Below are 17,638 nucleotides of genomic sequence, written 5' to 3'. Positions count from 1 at the left end.
TTCGTGTTTGTTTTAGAATTGCCATGATTTCTTTGCGTCTGTTTTTTGGACGTTTTAGGTTAAGTCATTTGTTATCCTTTCACCGACGAGTTAACCAAAACTTTTGGAATGGTTCCTTTACTTTCCTCCTATCCGTTGCTGTTAGAGGTGATTTGAAAAGCAGTATTTCTTTTGCAAAGTTATCTTTTCTTTGGGTTACAGTGTAGGATAATAAACCTCTTTCTTTCCTGAAAGAAAGAAATCCGGTGTTTCTTGAAGATCAAGGAAAACTATCTGTTGTTGGTTTTTTACCTTTGTTCTGGGCTGATAATGTGTTAATAGCTTTTTTTTTTATTAATAAACTCTTGAATTTACCTGAAAGCTCCTTTTCTATTAAAAAATGCTAGCCTTTAAGGTCTCTGAGAACTTTGTGTCAAGGAAACTTAGAAAACTTATTGAAGTATGTAATATACGGAAAAAGCGTACAATCCTAAGTATGCCGGTAAAGGATTTTTACGAAGTATACCATCACAGATCAAGAAACAGAACATTACTAAGTTGGGGATTTTACCTAGGAGTGGAATTGCTGGTTTGTGAGGTATGTGAATGATAAACCCAAGTATTAGATACCGTTGAACATTTTCCCAAAGTGGTTGTGCTAATTAGCAGAGAATTTTAATCCAGTTATGCTGCATCCTTGTTGATGCTTGTCAGTTTGAAACATTTGTGCTTTTCTGGTAGAGGTGCAGTAATATGTTTGTCTGGTTTTATTTTGCATTTTCCTGATAGTTGTGGTTTTATCTTTTATTGGCCATTTATATGCCTTTTGTGAAATGCCCGAGTGTTTTTTTTTTTTTTTTAATTTATAATATTTTGGGTATGAGTCCTTTCTGGGAGGTACACTCATACCCCTATCTATAAACTATACATCATTTATCTTATTCTACTCTGTCTTTTCACTCTTTTAATGGTGGTTTTTTTTTTTTTTGATGGATGGGCATTCTTAATTTTATAGAAATATATTTACTATTTTCCTTTATGATTACTGCTTTCTGTCTCCTATTTAAGAAATCTTGCTTAGCCTAAGAGTATGAAGATGTTTTCCTGGTTACCTTACAGAAATTTTATTTTGTTTTACTTTTCACATTTAAAGTGTACAATTTACAATAAGTTTCCCATGGATTATAGGGAGTCAAGATTCACTTTTTACCAGGTGGATATTTTTTTGACCCAGCACCGTTTATTGAAAATAACCATATTTGTCCCTCCGCACTGGTTGGCACATTCTCACAAATCAGGTGATTGTTTAAGTGTGGATCTGTTTCTGGATATTCTGTTTTATTGGTCTATTATCCTTGCGCCAATATCACTGTATTAATGTAATTGAATGTGTGGTAGTATAAGGCCTCCAATATTGTTCTTTAATAATGGACAGTTTTGGCTCTTTGCATTTCCATAAATTTCAGAATCTTCTTGTCAATTTCAACAAATTTTGGAAATTGGAATTGAATCTATAGATCGGTTTGGAAGTATCGACGTCTTAATATTGAATTTTCTAATTTACGAACATGGTATATACCTCTAAGTAGGTCTTTTAAAATTTCAGTAATGTTTTATAGTTTTCTTTGTAAAAGTCTTGCACATCTTTTTTTATTTAATGTTAGTTATTTTAAATTTTTTACATTGTAAGTGATATTTTAAAATATTTGTGGCCAGTATATAGAAATACAGCTAATATGGGACACCTGGGTGGCTCAGTTGGTTGAGCGTCCAACTTCGGCTCAGGTCATGCATGATCTCACGGTTTGTGTGTTCCAGCCCTGCGCAGGGCTCTGCGCTCACAGCTCAGAGCCTAGAGTCTGCTTCAGATTCTATGTCTCCCTCTCTCTCTTCTCTCTCTGCCCCTCCCCTGCTTGTGCTCTCTCTCCCAAAAATAAATAAATCTAGAAAAAAAAAAGTACAGCTGATTTAAGTCTTTAATCTTCATTCAGGACCTAATGTAAATTACACCTTGTATGTTCTAGTTTTCCAAGGTGGTTTGTTTGTTACTTTTTTCTTTCTTTCTTTCTTTTTTTTGGTGTGGTATCTAGGACCAATTAAAGAGTTACAGAGTGTTGAGTATATTCACAATCACTGTGTTAGGACTTCGGGGATACAAAGCTGATTAAGATGCTTCCCCTGCCCGTAAGCAGTTTAGAGTCTAGGAGGGTAAGTAGAAATTCAAGGAGAGACCTTTATCATCCACTATAAATGCTGTTATGAAAATTGATTTGGCAGCATGCAAAAAGGACGTTTAAATTCAACTGGGCAGGGGCGAGAGTTGGGGAAGTAATATGCCTGGCTCGCAGTGTTCTGAGCACAAAGGAATTGGGCTGTGGGTAGGTAGGGGCTGCTATTCACAATACATGCTTTTCTGCTTAATCCCTTGGCTTTCAGCCTTTGCTTCACTCCAGTCTTTTGAGTCTGGAGTCTCTCCAAGTCACTGTTTCTAGGGAATAAATTTATGAGATTATATAAATGAAGGGAAACTAAAGGGTCTCTATATTGCAGACCTTAAATTACTAACCTCTTCAGCCCTATACCTCTCCCATACACTGACCATATATAGAAGGACTTGGAGACTCCAAGTCCTGAACCTTCCTGGGATTCTGTGAGTGAGACAAATAAGTATTTTTTTTTAAGTTTATTTATTTATTTTGAGGGAGAGTGAGCTGGCACACATGTGAGTGGGGGAGGGGAAGAGACAGAGGGAGAGAGAAGCCCAAGCAGGCTCCATGCTGAGATCATGACTTGAGCCAAAATCCAGAGTCAGACCCTTAACTGACTAAGCTACCCAGGTGCCCTGCAGAATAGCTTCTTGACCATATTCCCTTATGCAGGCCTGTAGGTTTGGCTTCCTGTCCTTTACTCCATTATACATTCCTCCATCTCTTTCTTGTTCCGTGGTTGCGGTATCTTCTTTTATCTGTCTGAGAATGTTAAAGATAGTCTCTTTAAGGTTTCTTTTCTTTGCGTAGTTTGTTTCCTCCAAGTTACTTTTTTTCTATAATAGAGGCCCTCAGAGTTTTGATAATCCTTGGTGGTTTCTTCATGATGGAGAGTGGAGACTAAAAGCTGATTGGAAGCCCTGAGCTTGTAGGTGGGGCTTATTGACTTCCAGTTTTACTCTATAGTCTCCTGCATAGAACAGTGGTTCTCAATTTTGGTTGCACTTTAGAATCATATGGAGAGCTTAAAAAAGATATACACACCCTGCTAGACCAAATGCAACAGAATCTCTGAGGATAGGACTCAGGTAGCAATATTTTTTAAACAGTTATGATTGCATACAGTAAAACACACATTTTAAGTTTATAGTTCGATTTTGCCATGTATACACTCACGTAACTAATAGGATACGGAGCATTGTGAAAACCCTGTGTATCTCTTTGTTCTCTCTTCCCTACTCCCTGGCCAAAGGCAACGGCTATTCTGATTTCTATCCCTACAGATTAACATCGGTATTTTCTAAAGTCGTCCAGGTGATTCCCGTATGTGGTCAAGAGTGAAACCATTGGTTTAGGTGGACTGTTTGAAGCTACCCCAGTGTTTCTGTCTTTCCTTGTGGTCTGGCCATATTGCCCAAAAAGTATCTTCCAGTTTTGTGCTTGGAGGGTTGAGGTTTGGTTGCTGGTGATTTGGGAATTCAAGAAAGATGGCTGGATAATGAATGAGTCATAGAATGTTCAGGATATAAGGTCACATAATTTGCTTTTTTTTGTTGTTGGGATACTTATGTCTTCTACCCATTATGGTTTGCCCTCTTGAGAGAATAAATCTCCAGGCAACTGCTGCACTGAAGATGGGCCACTCAGCAGCTTGGAGGAGGAATGGGTCTAGGTTTCTAACTCTTGACAGCTTTCACCTGATCCTTTCTTACTTCGGTCTCCCCTGCCCCTCTTTGTTCTGGCAGTTCCTAAGCCTTTTGAGGATTGTGTAGTATAAATTGGGTTGGTTCTAAATTGACAGCACTGCTGGCTTGTAATTTGGCTGTCTTTGACAAAGTCAGTTACCACTCATCCATCTTCTTTCCAGCTTCCAAAATTTTATTGCTGTTGTCTCTTTTTCCATTCTCCCTGTCCTTATGGTTTATGAGCTAAAAACAGAATACAACATCATCTTCTTTATCCTTGTTTTAGTAGAGTTTTGGGAGGGAGGAAAATTAGATGTGTGTGTTCTATCTGCCAACTTACCCTGGAATTCCATCATGTACTTTCATTATAAAAATGTTGTCATCCGCCCTTCACTACTGTCTGCTTCTTGAAAGATTATAGCTTTTAAATTTCTTTACTGTTATCTGAATAGAATGTCAGGAGGGAGAGTACCAAAGTATTGGATCAAACCATTGTTTCTCTAGAAGTCCCCAAATTATTTTGAGAAGTACTTGTTGTTCCAGAGTCATACACTCTCAGGATTGGGAATGGTTTTAAAGGTAAGCCAAATAGTGATCTATCTGATGCTTTCTAAAAGTGGGAAGGAAACTCATGGTAAAGAGGGTGTTAGTGATTAGAGAAACAGATTGGCCTATGGCTCTCTGCAACGGGTCTGAAAAATCCATATAGACCTTAAACATTTAATAGTGAATGAATAAATAATCTTGCATATTTGTAACATAAAAGTTATCAAAAAGTCATGGTTGTTTTGTCATTTCAGTCCATAATAGGTAAAACCAACTGTGGTCATGGGGGAAGAATTTTTTATTTTGAAGAAAGATTTTATACCAGAAAAAATTGGAATCTATTACTAAAGATAAAGTTGTAGAGATCTTAATTTATAGTTAAAATAAACTGATAAATTAAAACCACCCATTAAAAGTTTTATGTTAAGCTTCTCTAATAGCTTTGTGATTCTTTGCACTCTTTATTTAAAAGATATTTTTATTTTTTTAAATTTATTTTTGAGAGAGAGAAACAGTGTGAGCAAGTGAGGAGCAGAGAGAGAGGGAAAGACAGAATCCAAAGCAGGCTCCAGGCTCTGAGCTGTCAGCAGAGTCTGATGCAGGGCTCGAACTCACAGACCACAAGATCATGACCTGAGCCGAAGTCGGGCAACCAGCTGAGCCACCCACATGCCCCTCTTTATTTTCTTTAAAACGCTAAATCAGTAGGTTTCCAAATGGTCTTTAAGACAGACTTTTTAACAAAAAGTTCACAATGAAATCATTTGTTTTCTCTTAGACTAAGTTTATACAATTCAAAGTATTTACCTTTAAATTATGTCCATTTTTTTTAACCTGTGCTAAAATGTCCTTTTGGAAATATGTAGGTTAATTAGTATTTTGTGGATAGAAACTGTTGCCTATTGCTCATTATTTCCGATGGCTTGGGCTTGGTATGTTTATTTGTTCCCATTTCCAGCTATTTTTTTTTTTTTTTTAATTGTATCTGTACTTAAAGAGAGCTTTCCCTGCCTGTGCTGTTTGCAGTTTATCCTTTAAGTGGCCAATGATAGTGTGGGTTTAGTGCTTGTTAATTGTTCTTTGTACTAATCCAGCCCTCACAATTGCACTCTGAAAAGTGTTCCATAAAGCTGGTCAGACTGACTATTATCTGGGTCTTCATTGTTGGTTTTGCTATTCAGTGTCTTGTGAGTTCATGATTAGGGCTCTCTCTCTGAGGAACTGCTGCTTCCTGTGTTCTTGGAAGGACCTTGATGAGAGATGGGAACAGAACTGGCTGTATTATCAATGATTGTTTGTGTTTTTCATAGGAAAGTGCAAGCATTGATATAAAAGTGAAGAGGGGATTTTTGTCTTGTCTTTGAGTTGATGCCCAAATGATTAATAGCTGTCTTCTTTTTTGGCCTGATACAGATCTTTTGCCATGGCAAAAATGAACTTGCGCATTTTCATAAATTGGGCTAGTAAATTTGTTAGATCAATGTTAACAGATACTGGAAAAAGTGTTGCTCTAATGAACAATTGTACAATATTCCTAAATAAGATATTTGAGAGAAGGAAAAATTAATATCTTCAGGTATACCAGAAACCAGGATAGTTGAGAAGACTTGATGGTGAGAAAATAGAGCTTGAAGTAAATTGAAAATGAATGTTTTTGGGGCACCTGGATGGCTCAGTTGGTTAAGGCTCTGACTTTGGCTCAAATCATGATCTCATGGTTCATGGGTTTGAGCCCAGTGTCGCGCTTAGTGCTGACAGCCTGGAGCCTGCTTCGGATTCTGTGTCTCCCTCTTTCTGTGTCCCTCTCCCACTCCTCTCTCTCAAAAAAAATTAAAAATTAAAAAATTTAAAAAAAAGAATGAATTTTAGGGAATAAGCCCGTGAAACTTCTAATGTCTTTGAGTATTCATTTGAAATAGACGTAAGAGATGATGAGCACAAAGTTAAAGACTCAACCTGACTGCCTTTTTGAAAATGTGGAGAAGCTTTTCTGTTGTCAGATGAGAAAGGTTTATTTTATTTACTTATTATTTATTGAAGTGTTTTTATTTATTTTTGAGAGGGGGAGGGGCAGAGAGAGAGAGAGAGAGAGAGAGAATGTCTGAAGCAGGCTCCAGGCTTTAAGCTATCAGCACAGAGCCCAACACAGAGTGCAAACTCACAAGCTGTGAGATCATGACCTGAGCCCAAGTTGGACTCTCAACAGACTGAGCCAGGTGCCCCAGATGAGCAAGGTTTATGAAGGTTGTCAAGCACGATGGTTCATTTATATGTAACATACAAGATCAGAAAAGTGAATCAATAAGTGGTCTAGAAATTTAAAGAAGTTATACAGTTGTCAGTAGATCATTAAGAACCACCAAAGATAACACACATCTCCTGTGTGTCAAACATAATGATACTTATTGGGAAGATAATGGTGGTCTATTCTACATAGACAAAACCCTTGCTCTCACAAAATTTGCAAACTATAGGGGAAGGCACTGTTGATATATTCTAGTTTCTGAGTGAGATGATTTTAAAAAAGGTAATTGAGTGATTAATTTGTCTTAAATCTTGATGCTTTTTGTAACTAGTAAGGGAAAATGCTTGGTGAAGTAAGTTTTAAATCTTAATGTCTGCTTTAAAAGTGTGTGAAGTAAATTTATATGTAGTGAAACACATAGAGCTTAACTATGCAATTGAGTTTTGATAAACGGTATATGTGTTTGTGAATCTCTTTACCTCTCCCCCCAATAATCCCTCATGGTTTCTTTAGTCAGACCCTGTTGTTGTCTTTTACCACCAATTGGTTTTTGTTGTTCTTGAACTTCTCATAAAAATAGAATAATTCAGTGCATTGGTGGCTTCTTTTGTTCAACATGTTTTTGAAATTCAACCAGGTTGTTGTTCACATCAATAGTTATTTTTGACTGGTGTGCAGTAATCCATTGTAGAGCTATAATACAGTTTCGCCATTTTCCCCATTTGGTTGTCATGAATAAAGCTGTTGTGAACACTGGATTATTCATCTCTTTATAGACATAGATTTTCATTTCTGTTGGATAAATAACTAGAGGTGGAATTACTGGGTCATGGGGTAGATGCATATTTAACTTTAGAAGACAGTTACAAACAATTTTCCCAGATGGTTATACCATTCTGCATTTCCACCAGCAATCTGTGAAGGGTCTGATTAAATCAGAACCAAGTTTCAGAAAGTGTATTCTGGTAGGGAAAACACACAGTAAAAGAGTTGAAAATTGATGTATTCCTGTTCCAAGGAATTGATAGGGAGGGAGAGAATCTTAGGGATTCTAGAGGTATGGTATGTGGGGTAGGATAAGGGAGGGCTCAGATAACCCCCATGTATCTGTCATAGACTGCTGGATATTGGTGTGGTAGTAATTAGTAGAGGGAGCTGAAGAGTAGATTTTGTAGGGAAAAGAAGGTGATAATTCTGTTTTGTTTGTAAATAGTAATTGGGGGTAAAAGGAAGTAAATGAGATAGTTCTGAAAGTGAGTGTAGTGAGGAGAGAACCTCTGTTGGAATTGGAACTTTGGGGGCCATTGACATTTCGGAAATTAATTGAAGAGGAGCCTGCAAAAGAATAGAAAGATTTGCCACTACAGAAGGAAAACCTGGAAGCTGACTTAATAGAAATAGAGAACTTTGAAGGAGAGAAGGGTTTGAACATTGTTACTGTGAATAAAAACTAGTTATAGCTTTTTTGGAGGTTATTTATATACATTTATATATCTGTTAAATATATATATTTATATATTTTAAGTGTATGTATTGTGTATATTTTATATATGATGTATATCTGTTAAAACAAAATATCAGATTTATTTTGTTTTTTATTTTATTAAAATATTTTTTCACATTTATTTATTTTTGAGAGACAGAACAGAACACAAGTGGGGGAGGGGCAGAAAGAGGAGACTCAGTATCTGAAGCAGGCTCCAGTCTCTGAGCTGTCAGCACGGAGCCCAATACTGGGTTCGAACTCACAAGCCACAAGATCATGACCTGAGCCAAAGTCAGATGCTTAACCAACTGAGCCACCCAGATGCCCCAGGTTTTATTTATTTTTTAAGTAATCTTTACAACCACTGTGGGGCTCGAACTTATAACCCTGATTTCAAGAGCTGAATGAGCCAGCCAGGTGCCCTGAAATTTCACATTTCTTGATGCAGTAGTTATACTTTTGGAAATAACTCCTAGAGAACCATACAAATGTGGAAAGATGTGTTTAGAGCTATTTTTGGCACCTGGTATAAAATAAAAAATTGAAAACAACTCAAGTAGGGGTACCTGGGTGGCTGGGTTGGTTAAGCATCCAATTCTTAGTCTGGGCTCAGGTCATGATCTTGCCATTTGTGAGTTCAAGCCCAGCCCTGGGCTCCATGCTGACAGTGTGGAGCCTGCTTGAGATTCTCTTTCTGTCTCTGTCTCTCTCAAAAATAAATAAACTTAATAAAAGAAACAACAACAACCCAAGTAGTCATCAGTAAAGGATTGCTAACTAAAATATGGTACATTCTTGGGGTGCCTGAATGGCTCAGTTGTTGAGGCGTCTGACTTCGGCTCAGGTCATGATCTTACGGTTCGTAGGTTCGAGCCCCATGTCAGGCTCTGTGCTGACAGCCACCTCAGAGCCTGGAGCCTGTTTCAAATTCTGTGTCTCCCTCTCTCTCTGACCCTCCCATGCTCATGCTGTCTGTCTCAGAAATAAATAAAAACATTAAAAAAATATGGTACAGTCTTATGATAGAATGATATAAAGCTAAGGTAATATGGTGTGTGCATATACTGTATTTCCTATTGCTATTATAATAAATTAAGACTTAGCTTAAGAAAAATTCAGTCTCTTACAGTTAGGGGGGGCCAGAGGTCTGAAATGTTTCACTGGGCTAAAGTCAAGGTATTGGCTGGGTTGTTTCCAAGGGTAGAATATGTTTTCTTGCCTTTTCCAGCTGTTAGAGTTGGATTCCTTATATACTCTGCATTGTGTTCTTTGGCCCCTTCTTCCATCTTGTTTAAAAATTTTTTTTCAATGTTTTATTTATTTCTGAGAGAGAGAGAGAGCGCGCGCGCGTGAGCGAGCAAGAGAGGGCAGGGGAGTGTCAGAGAGAGAGGGAAAGACAGAATCTGAAACAGGCTTCAGGCTCTGAGCTGGCTGTCAGCATAGAGCCCGATGCAGGGCTTGAACCCTCAAACCATGAGATCATGACCTGAGCCAAAGTTGGATGCTTAATCAACTGAGCCACCCAGGCACCCCTCTTCTTCTATCTTCTAAGACAGCTGTTTAGCATCTTCAGATGGGCCCAACCCAGATAATCTGGATAACCTCCTTATGGCCAAATCCTTAACTTAATCTGCCAAGCCTCTTTTGCCATTTAAAGTAACATTCATAGCGTCTGGATATTATGATGAGGAGCTCTTTAGGAGGCCATTAATCAAGTGTTAATAATACTAACAAGGACACGAAATCAAGGTACATTAAAAAATTCTTAAAAAATATGTATAGTATGATCTCATTTTTGTTAAGCTAAAAAAATACATATATACTCCTATGTTGGTATATATATAGAAAAGAATTTAAAAAAATTTTTTTAATGTTTATTTCTGAGAGAGTGAGAGACAGAGCATGAACAGGGGAGGGGCAGAGAGAGAGACACAGAATCCGAAGCCGGCTCCAGGCTCCAAGCTGTCAGCACAGAGCCTGACGTGGCTCGAACCCACAGACTGTGAGATCATGTCCTGAGCTGAAGTCAGACAGTCAACCAGCTGAGCCACCTAGGTGCCCCTAGAAAAGAAATCTTGATGGAGATAGGCCATACTGCTAACAGAGGCTCTTTGAGGGTAGGATTTCAGAGTATTTAAACTTCCCATTTTTCTCTGTGATATTTCAATTCTTTATTAACATATATTTTCTAATCAGACAAATCACAATACGTAAAAGGATAGAGTATAAAATTGGGTTGTATTGGGGCGCCTGGGTGGCTTAGTCGGTTAAGCGTACGACTTTCGCTTAGGTCATGATCTCGCGGTTCGCGGGTTCGGGCCCCGCGTTGGGCTCTGTGCTGGCTGCCAGCTCAGAGCCTGGAGCCTGTTTCAGTCTGTGACTCCCTCTCTCTCTGACCCTCCCCTGCTCACGCTGTCTCTCTCTCTCTCTCTCTCTCTCTCTCTCTCTCTCCTAGAAATAAATAAAACATTTAAAAAAAAAAATTGGGTTGTATGTTGTGGAGAGATCAATAAACAGGCTTTTGGTGAGCGACCTGTGTGGTTTCACTAAAATGGTAGGGTAGAAGCCAGATTGCAGTGAGAAAGTGGAAGGTTAGGAAGGAAAGAATGACAAGCTAAACATCTTTCCAGTTTCTTAGCTATGAGAGGTGGCAGGATGCTATGAGACCAGGGCTACTCAGAGGGATAAATAAAATTCAGTGAGATTTTTTTCATATGGCAGAGCAGCATGTTTGAAAGTTGAGAGCACAAACTGGGAGGAAGAGAGAGATAACCCGAGTTACAGGATAATTCAAAGAGCATGAGGCCTGAGGTCTTCTGACTTGATTAGACAGAATACTCACTTGCCTGTGGTGTGTGAGACCTAGAGAGGTGTGGATACGCCTACTAGTTTATAATATTTTAGTTTTCTTCATTATTACCGGATGAAAAAAAATCTCTTGCAATCATAAATGCTTCTCTGGCATCTTCTGAAAATCTAAGGTTATTGTCTAACTATGTAAATTTAGTCTTGCTAATGTATGTACTCAACGTTTTCTTGATTTGTCCCCCAAACTTTGGATTGTTTCTGTAGTCTAGCATATAAGTTTTAGGGAATAAGACCTTAGTTTTCTAGGTGCAACATTTTGCACCTAGATCTTTTTTTTTTTTTTAATTGAATCTAATTATTGCATAAGAAAATCTTTATATAAGATTGGATCAGTTTTCTTTTGACTCTAGAATGTTACACAGGAAAGCATTGGAGGTAACATTGACTTCAACCTTTTTTCAAGTTCCTGACAAGGAAAAAGAGCTTAAATAACTTCTGAGGAGGCCACATGTATCTTGTTACTAGAACATGGTACTTTTACCTTGCTGAGATGCTGAGGGCCTTTTAAAAAATTATTTCATTGATATTTAGTATATTTGTGCCAGGATTTCCTGATTTTTCATATGTATCCTTTTATCCAGTTTTGATAACATATATTTCCCCTCATAATTTGATCACTTTTCCTTTTTTAAATTATTTTTTAATGTTTGTTTATTTTTGAGAGAGAGAGTGTGTGAGCAGGAAGGGAGGAAAATACGGAATCCCAAGCAGACTCCAGGCTCTGAGCTGTCAGCACAGAGCCCAATGGAAGGCTTGAACTTACAAACTATGAGATCATGACCTGAGCCAAAGTTGGACACTCAACTGACTGAGCCACCCAGGTGCCCCTCCTTTTTTTTTTTTTTTTTTTTTTTTTTAAAGCTTATTTATTTTGAGAGAGAGCATGAACAGGGGAGGGGCAGCAGAGAGAGGGAGGGAGAGAGAGAATGCCAAGCAGGCTCTGTGCCATTAGCTTGGAGCCAGATGGAGGGCTCGAACTCACAGATGGTGATATCATGACCTGAACCTAAACCAAGAGTCTAATGCTTAATTGACTGATCTACCCAGGTGCCCCACTTTTCCTCTGTTAGTATTGTTGCAATTAAATTAATGAACATGACTGTGCTTAAAGTAGAAGTTTTAGGACTTTGCTATGATCTGTGCACTATTTACCCATTTGGAGAATTATGTTGAAGATTCTAATTGCCATTTTATAATTTTTCAGAACAGTGGTAATCATTTTTATTTCATATTGGGTATGGAGTGACAGTGTTTAACACACTTCTTGACACAGTGATATATTGTGTATACTAAATAAAATATTCATGTTATATATGATATATATGATATATTTTAAGAGATACTTATGAATTTGTGCTTTTTCAGACTTTTTAGGTTGAGACATGGGGAAGCCAGTGTTTTGGTGCATACTCTTGGTGCTACCAGGAAAAAATTGTGTATGTGGATATATCCTTTTCTTTTTTTTTTTTTTTTTTTTTTTAAACAGTTTTGTGTTTTTATCAATGGAGGTTGAGGTCAGGGAACAGACTTATTAGTTCCTTACCCATGAAATTCAGCACCTCAGCTATAGCAATGTTACATGTAGCTCAAAGGATCAAATTTTAGTTAGCTAGTACTCTTGGTTTTTTCTTTCTTTCTTTCATTCTTTCGTTCTCTCTCTCTCTCTCTCTTTAGATAGCATTCTCTCCTTCCAGTTTTAATACAAAAGTATTTGTGGGGAAATTACATCAGTCATGTGGTAATACAATAAAATAATTTACAGTATAATACCTTACCCTTCTATAAAGGAAAATAACCTTAGTTTTTATTGAGAATCTAGTAAAATTCTTTATTACAAATAATTTGATTATAAGAATTGATGGCTGGAAAAAATGTGCCATTATGTAGTAGAAAGAACAAGCATTTTGCTTTGTCATTTTCCTTGTTATTGAACCTTTCTTAGTATGTTTCTTTACCAGAAAATGTGTGTTTTCATATTTACTGTGCGAAGATGGTCATGAGGAATGGAAATAATAAATGTTAAGTACCTGGAGCAGTAGCTGGTATGGGTTTTAATGCTCAATATAAATAGCAGCTGTTATAATTCTGTAATTATGATGTTACTAAAGGAAGACTAAAGCAGAAAGGACAAGCAGAATTTATATGGAAGGTAATATATAAGCAAGATGTGTCTGATAACAAGATTGCTTTCAGTTTTTTATTCAGTTTTCAATTATCAAAATGGCTAAGTGAATTACCAAAACTATAAGATCCTTTTCTCATATGTTAATGAATGTGATAAATGATAATAATATTTACCTCATAACTGTTTGGTGTATTGTATATGCTTAGAAATATTGATTGTCTTACCCTTTGGATGGTTTAGGTTTGTATATTTTTATAGATTCTTCACTGAAGTGTACAGTATTAAATAAGACTTGGATTTTTTTTAGAATAAACAAATATTATTACTAAAAATTTAAAAAAATATTTATTTATTTTTGAAAGCGAGACAGAATGCAAACAGGGATGGAGCAGAGAGAGAGAGAGAGAGAGGGAAACACAGAATCCAAAGCAGGGTGAGCTGTCAGAGCCCAGTCAGGATGTTTTTGTTTTGAGGCCAAAATGTTTAGTATCCTAACTCCATTGTTTATTAGCTAATGTATCTCGGACAAGTTGTTTAACCTCTACAAACATCAGTAAAACCCTATATTGGGTTTGTGAGGATTGAGTAAGGTAATTGATGTAAATCTTGTCGCAGTGCCTCGTATATAGTAAAGTATATAGTAGATGATGGTGGCTGCAGCAGCAGTAAGTAGTATATAATTGTATATAAATTGTGCTTTTTAAAAATTTAGCTCTAGAGGTATGAGAGGTCAGAGAGAGATGGAAATATGCTATATGCCTACAGAAAATAAATTAACTTGGAAATTTATCATGTACACCTTTAAAGGAAGGAGTCTTGTCAGCAGTGTTGCTCTTATTTCCTGTTTTTTTCCCCTTTCACTGTAATATCTATTTTTTGATTCCTGTTGAAGCCAGTGCTCTGTATCTTCTCTTCCTGCATCTCTTTGACAGCTGTTAGCTTACATAAATGAAAGACATAGTTTGAAATTCTTTGTGGATATTTATAGGATATGTTTTAAAATCTGTGTCCTACATTTATTGATAATACTCCAAACGTACAAGACATTGCTATTTATAATCTTTATTTCCATGTTTACAGAGTTGGAACAATACTTTCTTAAAACCTGCTTAAAAGATTGAAGATGTGTATTACAGTTGCACCAGCCTTAAATCCTACTGGAACAAGGTTGAGTATAAAGAATTTTTTTTTTTTTCACACATTTATTCAGTAGTATATCAAGTTTTTCCTGGGCTCAGAATTTCCAGCACTTTGAAGAATGAAGACAAGTATCAATGTGTATAGGTATAAATTAATGTTTTTTTAAAAATTTACATTGATATAGCCCATTTTGAAATTTAAAATCTTTTTTTTTTTTACTGTTTTATTTATTTCTAGGAGAGAGAGAGAGAGACAGCGTGAGCAGGGGAGGGTCAGAGAGAGAGGGAGATACAGACTGAAACAGGCTCCAGGCTCTGAGCTGGCAGTCAGCACAGAGCCCGACGCGGGGCTCGAACCCATGAACCGCGAGATCATGACCTAAGCGAAAGTCGGATGCTTAACCGACTAAGCCACCCAGGCGCCCCCCATTTTGAAATTTAAGCAAACATTTCAGAAGCTACTTCTAAGCTTAATACATTGTTTATTTTGGAAGCAAATAAGAAAATACCTCTCTGGATCCATTTGGCATTATAAAAAACACACAAATACCCACTATAAAAAGGTATGGTGCTATAAGTTGGTGAGCTCTGGGGTTTGTGATCCTGTGTAAGCACAGTTGTAGTTTAAGTAATGATCCAAGAAATATAATAAATATCCTGTCATTGATCTACCTGCCAGTTTCCTTCTGAATTTATGGATTCCTATGAAACTTAACGGTGAAACTTTTGAGATGCTTGTAATAATCAATTTCAGACTAATTGTGTAAATAATTAAAAAAAGTAAGATATAAGTAGAAGAGCTTGGATATCTATAGATTTGTCTATGTATTTATTTTTTAGGTCAACTTTTGTTGTTGGTTGTCTACTATATAGTTGGTATGTACTAGACATTGTGGAGGGCAGAGTAGTACCTTCTTTTTGGTCAGAACAGAATAAAAAGATGCTGTCCAGTTCCAACTCCTCTCTCTCTTTAGTAGTACTCCTATTAAACTGCAATCCTGACCTCAGTATCGATCTATTAATAGCTTGCTTCAGTATTGTGTTGCTTTCTCCACTTTATTTCCTTATTGTATGTTATTTTTCAGATTAGAATGTATATATCCGGCCATGACAGAGGACTCTAAAAAAATGATTTCCCTTCATTTATGCAAATAACACATATTAGTTCAAGAAAGTTTGTAAAAAATCAACAGTATAAATACTAAAACCATAAAGTTAGCATTTATGTGTTATAGAACATATTTATATATTAATATAGACTATAATAGAATGTAGTATACCTATCTTTCAACCTTAAATATATCAGGTTTTTTTATGGTCTCAGTTCCTAACACTTTGAAGAATGAGAGAAGCATACATATAATGAAATATTATTTAGCCACAAAATGGAATGAAGCTCTGATACATAACACAGCATGGATGAACCTTGAAAATGTTGTTGAATGAAATCAGCCAGACACAGAAGGACAAATGTTTTATTTGTGATTCTACCTATGGATCTAGAATAGGTAAATTCATAGAGTCAGAAGGAGATGAGAGATTATGTGAAGCTGGAGGGAAGGAAGAACGGATACAGAGCTCCTGTTTGGGGTGATGAAAAGTCGGTAATAATGGCTGTCCAAATTGTGAATATAATTATTTCCAATGAATTATACACTTAAAAAATGGTTTCAGTGGCAGATTTTATATGTGTTTATCATAATTAGGAAAAGAAATCAGTTTGGAATACTTATGAGCTTGTGGCTAGTTCACAGTTTTACTTTTTTAAAAAAAAATTTTTTTTTAGTGTTTTATTTATTTCTGAGAGAGAGACAGCATGAGCAGGGGAGGGTCAGAGAGAGAGGGAGATATAGAATCTGAAACAGACTCCAGGCTATGAGCTGGCTGTCAGCACAGAGTCCCAACGCAGGGCTTTAACCCATGAACTGTGAGATCATGACCTGAGCCGAAGTCAGACTGTCAACCAGCTGAGCCACCCAGGCACCGCTATAGTTTTACTTCTAAGTGAGGTGATGATCTTGCTCATTCATGTTCCATTGTACTACCCTAGTTCCTGCTCCATTTTTTTTTTTTCGCTAAAGGCTAGCACTGATTGAGTGGTATTTTATGGATAATTAATTTTTCTTCTTGATTTAAGAAATGTTTTTTGCCACAAATGTGTATCACTTATAATGGAAAAAATCTGTAAGAATTATTTTTATTAAAAATTGTTTTGATGTTTGTTTATTTTTGAGAGAGAGAGAGAGAGAGCGCGCGCGAGCGAGTTGAAGGGGTGGGGGCAGAGAGAAATGGAGACACAGAATCTGAAGGAGGCTCCAGGCTCTGACCTGTCAGCACAGGGCCCAAATATGGGGCTTGATCTCACAGAGAGTAACATCATGACCTGAACCAAAATCAGATACTCAACCAATTGAGCCACCTAGGTGCCCCAAAGAGTTATTTTAAAAAACAAAGTGAAATCAGATATATTTCTCTTCTTTAGCCTCCTCTTTACTTTCTTTCTCATATCCTTTATCTCTTCCTGATTAATTTTCACTTTTTTCATGTATTTACCTCATTCTTTATTTTTTTAAATTTTTTTATATATTTTTTATTTATTTCTAGGAGAGAGAGACAGCGTGAGCCAGGGGAGGGTCAGAGAGAGAGGGAGATACAGACTCTGAAATTGGCTCCAGGCTCTGAGCTGGCAGTCAGCACAGAGCCTGACGCGGGGCTTGAACCCACGAACCGTGAGATCATGACCTAAGCGAAAGTCGGACGCTTAACCGACTAAGCCACCCAGGCGCCCCCTCATTCTTATATGAATTTTATATAACCAAATTGAAGATAATTGGAAGAAGAAAGAAGAAAAAGCATTTCCTTATCCTCAAATTCTAACATAACCCTGTTTTTTTAAGTTTGATGTATTTTCTTTTCCCCCATATGTTACCACCACCTTAACAAAAGCCTATTTACAATAGTGCTTTTTACCTAGTACATCATATTCAACTATTAAGAAAAATTACAAGAAATACTAAAAGACAAAAAGCACAGAGCAAGCATCAGAACTGGAGTTGGCGAGGGTAGGGATATTGGAATTACCACACCAAGAAAGAAGAGTTAAGAACAACTGTGATGAGGGACGTCTGGGTGGCTTAGTTGGTTAAGCGTCCGACTTTCGCTTAGGTCATGATCTCGCGGTTCGTGGGTTCGAGCCCCGCGTCGGGCTCTGTGCTGCCTGCCAGCTCAGAGCCTGGAGCCTGTTTCAGTCTGTGACTCCCTCTCTCTTGACCCTCCCCTGCTCACGCTGTCTCTCTCTCTCTCTCCTAGAAATAAATAAAACATTTAAAAAAAAAAAAAAAAAAAAAACACCAAACTA

The 17,638-nt window shown here is 37.1% G+C and overlaps 1 protein-coding gene across 5 annotated transcripts in view; it reads left to right on the top strand.

The window, feature by feature from the left end:
* EVI5 (ecotropic viral integration site 5) overlaps positions 1-17,638 on the top strand; it is a 233,517-nt gene that overhangs the window by 868 nt on the left and 215,011 nt on the right. Inside the window, exon 1 of one of the 5 annotated variants that reach the window (XM_039236434.1) lies at positions 14,229-14,308. The exons of the other annotated variants lie outside the window; for them this stretch is intronic. The gene's annotated coding sequence lies outside the window, so the exon portion shown is untranslated. Of the gene's footprint in view, positions 1-14,228; positions 14,309-17,638 lie in introns of those variants that run through there. 5 annotated transcript variants of the gene reach the window in all.

The sequence above is a fragment of the Hyaena hyaena genome, unplaced genomic scaffold, assembly GCF_003009895.1.
Source record: "Hyaena hyaena isolate Hyena2069 unplaced genomic scaffold, ASM300989v1 scaffold_111, whole genome shotgun sequence".
Lineage (NCBI taxonomy): Eukaryota > Metazoa > Chordata > Mammalia > Carnivora > Hyaenidae > Hyaena > Hyaena hyaena.
The sequence above is the reverse complement of the archived record's forward strand: the minus strand, read 5'-3'. Positions and strand labels throughout refer to the sequence as shown.